The 8,912-nt window shown below is 34.9% G+C and overlaps 1 long non-coding RNA gene across 1 annotated transcript; it reads right to left on the bottom strand.

Annotated features, from left to right (window-relative positions):
* Window positions 1–1,150: 1,150 nt before the first annotated feature.
* LOC134736511 (uncharacterized) lies at window positions 1,151–8,385 on the bottom strand. The gene is made up of 3 exons (XR_010120576.1): window positions 8,300–8,385; window positions 4,469–4,590; window positions 1,151–1,192 (listed from the first exon to the last, which is right to left on the bottom strand). It is a non-coding gene; the product is annotated as an uncharacterized lncRNA (long non-coding RNA).
* Between the last annotated feature and the right edge of the window lie 527 nt (window positions 8,386–8,912).

The raw sequence follows: 8,912 nt of genomic DNA, 5'->3' as shown, positions 1-8,912 counted from the left end.
TTTTGCCCCTTAGCTTATATATTATTTCATGGTGAAGATCAATAAAACTGAAAATTGGAATTGCCAGATATTATCAGATTTTATTTTTTGAATGCTTAACAGCTGACCCAAAATCTGGTCATAAAAATGGAAGTTAAATTAAATTGTCCTCAAAATTTAAGTTTGCTACATTTGTAAGAACCACTTGCTTCTTCAAAATCTCAAACTTTCTCATATCTAGCAGCAAATTGAAATTAGGAATTTAGGCATGTAAATTCATCGTGGAAACCAAATTGATTAAAATTTTCTGTGTATTCATGATAATGTTTAAAATTTTTGCTACATTTAAACCCTAAGTTAGTTACAAAAACTCTAAAATTATGCTTTTTTAAAAATTCGGCTAACTTGCTTTTGAAAACATACTGACATATTCGTTCCATTCTTCTTATAATTATTTTTGTGTCACTCCCAAACAGCACACCATTGTATATATCCCCAAAATGGCACTTCTTTGTTAAAGCCATTAAGACAGAAATATTTTTGATCCAGGTGCAATGGCTCATGCCTGTAATCTCAGTACATTGGGAGGCCTAGTTTAGAGGACTGCTTGAAGATAGGAGTTCGTGACCTGCCTGGGCAACATAGCAAGACCCAGTCTTTACAAATGAAATGAAAATAAAATATAAAATAAACTGGCTGGACAGAGTAGTGCACACCTGTGGTCACAGTTACCAGGAGGCTGAGATGAGAGGACCATATGAACCCAGGAGTTTGGGGCTGTGAATGATCTATGACTGCACCACTGCACTTCAGCCAGAACTATGGGTTGGTGAGTTAGAAATAAGTTCTCAGTTCTGAATATAATAACTGCTCCTGGCACTCCCCAGAATGAGCTGGGTTTTCTTTTGCCTCTCTATAGTCCCTCTTCCTCAGGAAATACCCCCATGGTTCTGCCCGCTGTGCTATTAATTACACCAATGCTTATTATATGTCAGTTCAGTTTTATCTAGATTCTCCCAAAGTCAGTGCTGAACTTAGTTGTTTGAAAATGTATATATTGTAATAGTTACCAAAAAGACCAAATACAGCTAGATATTTATGCTATTTGTTTTATTTCCATCGTAGGTATATTTCCTTTTAAAATTCATATATATCTTTCTCTAAGGACTGTCTCCGTTTTCAGATGTTAAGCACTTTCTCATGCACACACCACCTAAGCAGCAAAGACACAGAGTCCACGTCAGGGAATGTCATATTCAGGATAAGTACCTATTATTCTGTAACTCAGAAGTAGGAAAATGGATGTCCTCAATCAGATGCTTTTCTTGACAGATAAAAAAAATTGAGAAGGATCACTGACTTACTTCCAACCCACCATTCATCCCTTTTCTCTTATTTTGACCCTAAGGTTCCCAGAGGGATAATGGCCCTACATTCCTATTTAGAATTCAGATTTCAGACTGCGTTTCTTATATCATTGTTTATAAGTAGTGGTTGCACACAGTCACGATAATACTATGACATTAATCTACATCCTTCGTTAAATCGATTTTTGTCTTCCGTTTTTGAGCTTAGCTACAATTTCTCACACGGTTTCTCTAGGAAGATTCCCCAATGACTGAAACATTTAGAACATGGTCCATTCATAAATATGACATTGGGATTTCCCAATGACTGAAACCTTTTGAACACGGTCCATTCATAAATACGACACTGGGATTCCCCAATGACTGAAACATTTAGAACACGGCCCATTCATAAATACGACACTGGGATTCCCCAATGACTGAAACATTTAGAACATGGTCCATTCATAAATATGACGCTGGGATTCCCCAATGACTGAAACATTTAGAACATGGTCCATTCATAAATATGACACTGGGATTCCCCAATGACTGAAACATTTAGAGCATGGTCCATTCATAAATATGACACTGGGATTCCCCAATGACTGCAACATTTAGAACATGGTCCATTCATAAATATGACATTGGGATTCCCCAATGACTGAAACATTTAGAACATGGTCCACTCATAAATATGACATTGGGATTCCCCAATGACTGAAACATTTAGAACATGGTCTATTCATAAATATGAAGAGCTTGTGTAGAAAGTATAATTTACTTATCCTATTATGCTTAAGAAATTATGTGAAATAATGTGAAAATAATCTTAAAACATTTGCATGCATATTTGCTGCAAGAGTCATACTTCATTGATACTTATTCATAATCATGGACATGGTGGGTCCCAATAACCAATATTTACTGCAAGACTGTAAACTTAATAGAGATAAAACCTTATTTATAAATTTTCATGTGTTCTTTTCTTGACAATAGGGAGCTGTGAGATTTGTATTTTAAAAGATACTTAGTAATAAAAACTTTAATTTTTAAAACTTTTATTTTTAAATTCTGCTTAATTGCATAAAAGTTAAAAGGTAATATTTAATATTTAATGAGGCTTATTGAGCTAAATCATGATATGCAGCTTGGGTTATACTTGCAATTAAAAGATTTGCTCATTATACCTAAGCAATCTCCTTCACTCAATCTAGCTACCACAAAGGAAGCAAAATGCCCTGAATCGTAATATCAAAGCATTCCATTATGTTTTCTATTAAGTTGTTTTGTTGATTGAATCATTGTCTATTTTAATTTATCCTTTTAGAAAGAAAACAAATTACTTAACTTGCATTTCCCTCTAGAAGCTTCACTACAGGTAGACTTGGAATTGATTTCAGGCCGTTTTTTAATAAATGATGGTCCCTAGCGAAAGATAGAATACTTGAGCCATCAATATTGAGTAAATAAAAGGGTTTGGGTAAATAAGAGAGAAGATACCTATTTTTCTCAAATATTTTAAATATCTAATAACCTATTCCTCATCTAAAACAAGCCACAATTACTGGAAATGATGGTCAGAGGAAGGTTTTAGCAACCCTGTGTAATACTACATGTCATGTTGGATCACTATTACAGAGAAACAGTTGTCATGCTGCATTTTAGTAATTCTACACATTACCAGAGAAATAGACAACTCTTATAGCCACAGAAATCCAACGTAGCTACTGTCTACATATTCTTGTTTTAGACCTTTGGTGAAAAAAACTACTATGTGTATTGAATATATTTTACATTAGTTTTATCACAAAAAAGAAAAATGAGAATTCTATTAGATGCAAATACAAATTCTGAATGACAGGAAAGAAAAATTAAAATCAAAGCTGATCTTAATTAACAAAATGTATTATCTGCTTACATGTATACACAACTGTTCATATACAAAGGCACAGATGCATTTGTGGTTTTGAAAAATATCTATTTCATTTCAAAACTTCATTGAACAATATTACATATGGCAAGAAAACTGCTGTTTTTGAAGGATCTTTTAAAAAGTGTTAAACTTTATTAGGTACTTCAAACTAGCAAAGCTGAACTTCATCACAATTATATAATAACACTGCACACTTTCAATTTTATCTGGAGAAATATACCTACCCCTTGAAATAACTCTGTAAACTTCCTGCCCACAGATTTCATTTCAAGCCTCGAAAATGCAGAAAATCAATGCCGAATATACTTGCCCCGAAAGGAAAAAAAATTTCAGGGGTGTCAGGATGTTTTATCACATAAAATACAGAATTGCAATTTGTATCTGAGCAGGCAACACACCTCCAAAAATAATACAATACTTATCACAAAATACATTCACAGATACTAGATTTGGCACAAACCACTCCATACAGCTATTGATCAAATCAGTATTGAAAGCCTTATTCCAAAATCTATGGGCCTTTTCTACTCTCCAACGGACATTTCAGCATGCCACAACCTTGCAGCTCCACTCTCTCATTAATTTCCCCTAAATACACTTGGCAGAAGAATGAGAAACGTCACATTTTTCATTTAATTTCTAAAGAACATCACATCCTTTAAGAATAGGTTCTTGAAATTTTAAAATGTAAAACATAAAAACCCTAAAGAGACAAACATCCAAAAACATAAAAACCCTAAAGAGACAAACATCCAAAAACTTTTCTTCAAAATCACAACAACTTTATATGCTACGTGTTCCTGTAAAATACCACACACACAAACTCACAGGCACACCCACCCACCCAAAACCCACACACACGCATATATATGGCCTCGTAATACCTCACATATATATACATATCACCAACTACAACAGAGACACACGCATATATATGGTCTCATAATACCTCACATATATATACATATCACCAATTACAACAGAGAAAAGCCAATTTCAGAAACATGGCTTCAATTTTGATGCATTTACTCACACCTAATTCTATTTCAATTTAACTGTTGCAGAGATATTACAATACCCTGTAACAAAAACCTGACGGAAGATTGTAACAAATTGCTTAAACATCAAACCAAAGACTCAACATAATTTCATCACAAAGCGAAATCCGCATCCAACTCGCAAAGAATTGGAAAATCCTTGTACTTACCTTGGCCTTGTCCATTCCCCTGATGACCCCAAAAGACCACCGTCATCATCAACAGCCCCGGAGCCCACGTCCACATCCTTCTAGTGACACGCTCATGTCTTCTGGCCATTGCATCTTAAACTCTGCATATTCAGTGGGGTGGATGTGAAAGTACAATAAATTACATTCTTAGAGAAATACACTATGACTCAAATCCCATATCTAATATGCACTGTGCATTTCTGAATTATCCTGCCTACAAGGAGGTACATTTGAAAATCATGCTTCCCTTTAGGGTTGTCATGTTGATGATTAATACGAAAGCTCATTCATCTTTAATCTGTAAGCATTCATCTGAATTCCATTTTTAATATCATTTTCCAAAACAGGCCACTTAACCTATGAATGTTAAAAAGTACTCCCGATATACATATTGGGGTTCAGTCAAGCAAAAACATGGTGTATGGACACTACTTAAGTATAACTTGATATTTAGGCAAATTGATGAATTTAACATACCATGTAATCTCTACATATATACAAAAGGACTTTTCAACACATTTATGTAAGTTTTGCATAAATACCCTTGAAAATATTCTCAAGTTTTAAGTGGTATTCTAATTATGTCAGTAATTTTAACTGAATAAAGAGGTGCATCATGTGCAAAAACTAATCTTGTTTACTTAAAATTGAGAGTAAAATTAATTCTAGAAGGTACAAAACACTTGTAATTTTGATTTCAGATATGTGACCGACAGGAACCTTCATATATACAAATATTATACACATATATGACAATGTATATTTGAATGTTCATTTTGAAACTGCTTTTCATACTGATACATGAAAATACTTAAATGTCCACCAAAGCAAGGTTATTTATTCATACATTTGAATGATATACAGTAGCTCAAAAGAATAAACTTGAGTTGCATGTACTAATATGGATAAGTGTCCAAAATGAATAGTGAAGCAAAACTAGCAAATTTAATAATGATAAGTTCAAAACTACACCTTTCATATGTAAACATGTGCAATCGTTAAAACTATACATTTTATGTCGCATAAATACATAATACAGTATAATAACGCATAAGAATGAAAAACACCTTCAAGACCAAAGTTAGGAAATTACAAGACTACAATTTAAATGGTTAGTAGGTGGAATTTTAAATCAGAGGTTTCTCCTAAATCCCAATTTTTCCACAGTTGACAAAATACGGAGTTAAGAAAAGTAAACTTAATGATTTCCAGAATGAACGCTTTATTCAAAATGCTACGTAATTACAATTCTAATAAACTTGCAAGGGAATTCAGTCACCCAGAAATTTTTTATGCCTTTCTCCTACATCACGAAAGGGGAAGATTTAATTACCAACTTTGCATTACTTAACGTCAGACTCATAGTATCAGAGCTAAAGAGAAATTTAAGAAACACCTAACTCAACCTCTCCATTTTAAATGACCAAATGAGTTGAGAAGGTTACAATGACATTTCTAAGTTCATATGTAAAAACAGAATTTTGATGACAATGACAGTTTAAGTACTAATAAACACTCCTTGAAAAGTTACTGTAATCCAGGTTATTTGACTGTGCTAAATGCCTTACATTCTTTACCCAATTCAGTTTTCACAGAAATCCTATGAACAAAGCACTTCCAAAATTTACCACTTCACAGCTAAGAAAACAAGCCTTAGAGAAATGCTACACGATCCCCTAGTCATGAGGTTAGTAGGTACCACTGTGGAGACTGAGGCAAAACAGGACGATTTCAAAGAATATGCTCTGAACAAGTAAACACTAAGCAGGAATTTAGTTCTAGATCTCCCAGTTGTAGTCCAATAATCAGCCATAAAATGATGCTGAGAAGAGGGGAAATAAAGATGTCTTGTATATGGAGCCTCATGTATTTGATCCCAAATACATCTTCAAATTGAAAATCATTAGAGCACAAGGCAATAGAATTATTAGTTTCTAAAATCATCAACTTTTCCCAAGTTGAACATACAAGTATATTTTATCATACATATACTATATCTGTGTATAACGTGTGTTTATATAAGTATTCCTGTGGTTTTTATATCTGGATTTGGAATTACAAGTGTTTTGTGATTTATTATTTATTATTATACTTTGAGTTTTGGGGTACATGTGCACAACGTGCAGGTTTGTTACATATGTATCCATGTGCCATGTTGGTGTGCTGCACCCATCAACTCGTCATTTAGCATTAGGTATATCTCCTAATGCTGTCCCTGCCCCCTCCCCCCACCCCACAACAGTCCCCAGAGTGTGATGTTCCCCTTCCTGTGTGCACGTGTTCTCATTGTCTCCCTCTGTTGCTCTGGCTGGAGTCAGTGGTGTGATCATAGCTCACTGCAGACTCCAAGTCCTAGGCTCAAGCGATACTTTTGCCTCGGCCTCTCAAGTAGCTCGGACTACAGGCACGCACCACCATCCCTGGCTAATTGTTTTACAGAGATGGGTCCCACCGTGTTGCTTGACTGGTCTCAGCCTCCTTAGGTCAAGGGATCCTCCCACCTAGACTTCCGAAAGCACTGAGTTTACAGGTGTCAGCCACCGTGCGTTTTTTGATTTCTTCAATTAATTTTACTTATACACTTGATTACACAAGATTAATTTTGTGTACATAATGAATCTCTTTTGAGGTTTAAGTTACTGATTAATTAGAGTACCACTTAACAAGCGGGTCATCCCAGCACTTTGGGAGGCTGAGGTGGGCGACTCACCTGAGGTCAGGCATGAGCCACCGTGCCCGGCTTACACACATTCTTTTCACTCCTGCTTTCAGATCTCTATTCCCTTCTAATTCCAGTGGAACCACTTTCACTTAGTATCAAAATAGCCAGATCCACTCATCAAAGTGTAAATAATCCTCCAGCAAATTACCTTTGCAAATCTACTTTTATGTAATATTTCCTTAACTACTTCTTACCTACATCCAGTAGTCATTTTACAAGGTAGAATTTTTACTATTTTATATAGAACTGAGGCAGTATTTGAAAAAAATCTCAAAACACTCTTCAGGAAAGACTGGAATCTGAAACACCAGTTCCAATATATATTTTAGTAACATTTTAAAGGACAGATGGTTTTCAAAATGTTATTATAATTTAAAAAAATGTAACCTTCCTCTCGGAGTTCATCTTTATGGAAAACTAATATTTCATAAATGTCAAGTTACTATGATGTATTATCTAAATGCTGCCCCTGCCATTCTATAAATATAAAAATCATAACCTTCTAACTAACTTTGGTATTAGTCAACAACTGTGCTGATGAAAAGTAAAATCAATTCATTTAAAAAAAATTTTCCATGAAAAAAAAACAAGTAACTTGTAAGCAGTATGGTAGATGAACTAAAAAATAAAGTAACATTAACCAGAAAGACATGACATGGACTTCTCTAATCTTTTTTTGGAACACCGTTTTCATGCATATGAAAATAAAAATTAAATATAAAATACCTACTTTATGTATGTACTTTTACTTGTGTCTATTGTTCTTTAAAGATTAAAATAACTCCTAAAGCCTGGATAGCTGAGCCCATTGTGCTCTTCTGCCCATAAAATAGATTGGATGTGCAGTGAAAGAGGTAAAACTTAGGCTTTCAGATTAGTTATGACGATGGAAACACAATTCTATTCAATAGTGTTCATCTTAGTCTTTCAAATGTTTAAGATCACACGGGAAAAGAGAACTGACTTTAAGAATGTTCGTATATTACTTCTCGTCTTACCCAATAGCTACATTAGTTCAATTAGGCCAGTGTTTTGGAGTAAACAGCACTGTGAAATGTGTCGTGCAGTCCGGAGTCTCCACCACCTACCTCCAGGTAGTTGTTCTGTCCGATGGAGCCTAGAGTAATACCTTAGGAGATGCATTACATCTACAGGTACCAACTAGGAAGGGTAGTCTTGAATTAAAGGGCTTTAGAACACGTTATAAGAGCACATCGAAGCTTCCAGGTATTAGAAAATCTTCAATCACAGAGCGTCTCTGGGTTCTATCTGTGGCCAGCATCAAGTATCTGTCTGCCCTCCCCGAATGCTTTCTCTCATCATGTGGATCTTCTAGATGGTTTTATTCTTCCCCAGCCAGCCAAGTTGATCAATAAGCCTAGGTATATTAGGTATGTATAAAGTTGGTTCTTAAAGTCCATTTCTGTATCTAGGTAAGTAATGTCTTCAGACTTACAATTTCATTGATATCTAGAAAGAGTGACTCTAGTTAGCTTGTAGTGTCAGTTTTTCTAGCAGCTTCCTTAAAAAAAAAAATCCTCTCTGGAACAAAGCTTCCTTGCAAGTATTGCTGTTGGCAATAGTCCTCTTTACTGAAATGCTTATCCAGTGAAACTTGCGCTGTGACAGTGAGCCTGCAGGTTGATGGTCCTTTTGTTCAACTTCTCCATTATAAAGCAACCCCTCTGATCACCCTTTTAA

Source organism: Symphalangus syndactylus, chromosome 1 (genome assembly GCF_028878055.3).
Source record: "Symphalangus syndactylus isolate Jambi chromosome 1, NHGRI_mSymSyn1-v2.1_pri, whole genome shotgun sequence".
Classification (NCBI taxonomy): Eukaryota; Metazoa; Chordata; class Mammalia; order Primates; family Hylobatidae; genus Symphalangus; species Symphalangus syndactylus.
The sequence above is the reverse complement of the archived record's forward strand: the minus strand, read 5'-3'. Positions and strand labels throughout refer to the sequence as shown.